Here is a 290-nt window from a genome sequence, read left to right as displayed (position 1 = left end):
TCCCCCAACCGAACCCCTTCTGCGCGTGCGCACTGCGGGGACCCAGGCCCGAGGGTGCCTGGCTGCGAGAGGCTCCGCCGGGAGCGCCGCGTCTCCGGCGGGCTGGATTGCATCGAGCGCCGAGCTATCGACCCACAGTTGCTAGGCAACCAGAGCTAATGCGCAGGTAGCAAAGGGGTTCTGAGTCCCCTAAATCCTCAGATTCAAGGTTTTAGTCTTCTTGCCATTCTCCTCCTGGGGAAGCGTGGGTCCACGCAAGCCCCAAAGATTCGAAGTAAGGGACTTAAGCC

This window comes from Mustela nigripes, chromosome 6 (assembly GCF_022355385.1).
Source record: "Mustela nigripes isolate SB6536 chromosome 6, MUSNIG.SB6536, whole genome shotgun sequence".
Lineage (NCBI taxonomy): Eukaryota > Metazoa > Chordata > Mammalia > Carnivora > Mustelidae > Mustela > Mustela nigripes.
The sequence above is the reverse complement of the archived record's forward strand: the minus strand, read 5'-3'. Positions refer to the sequence as shown.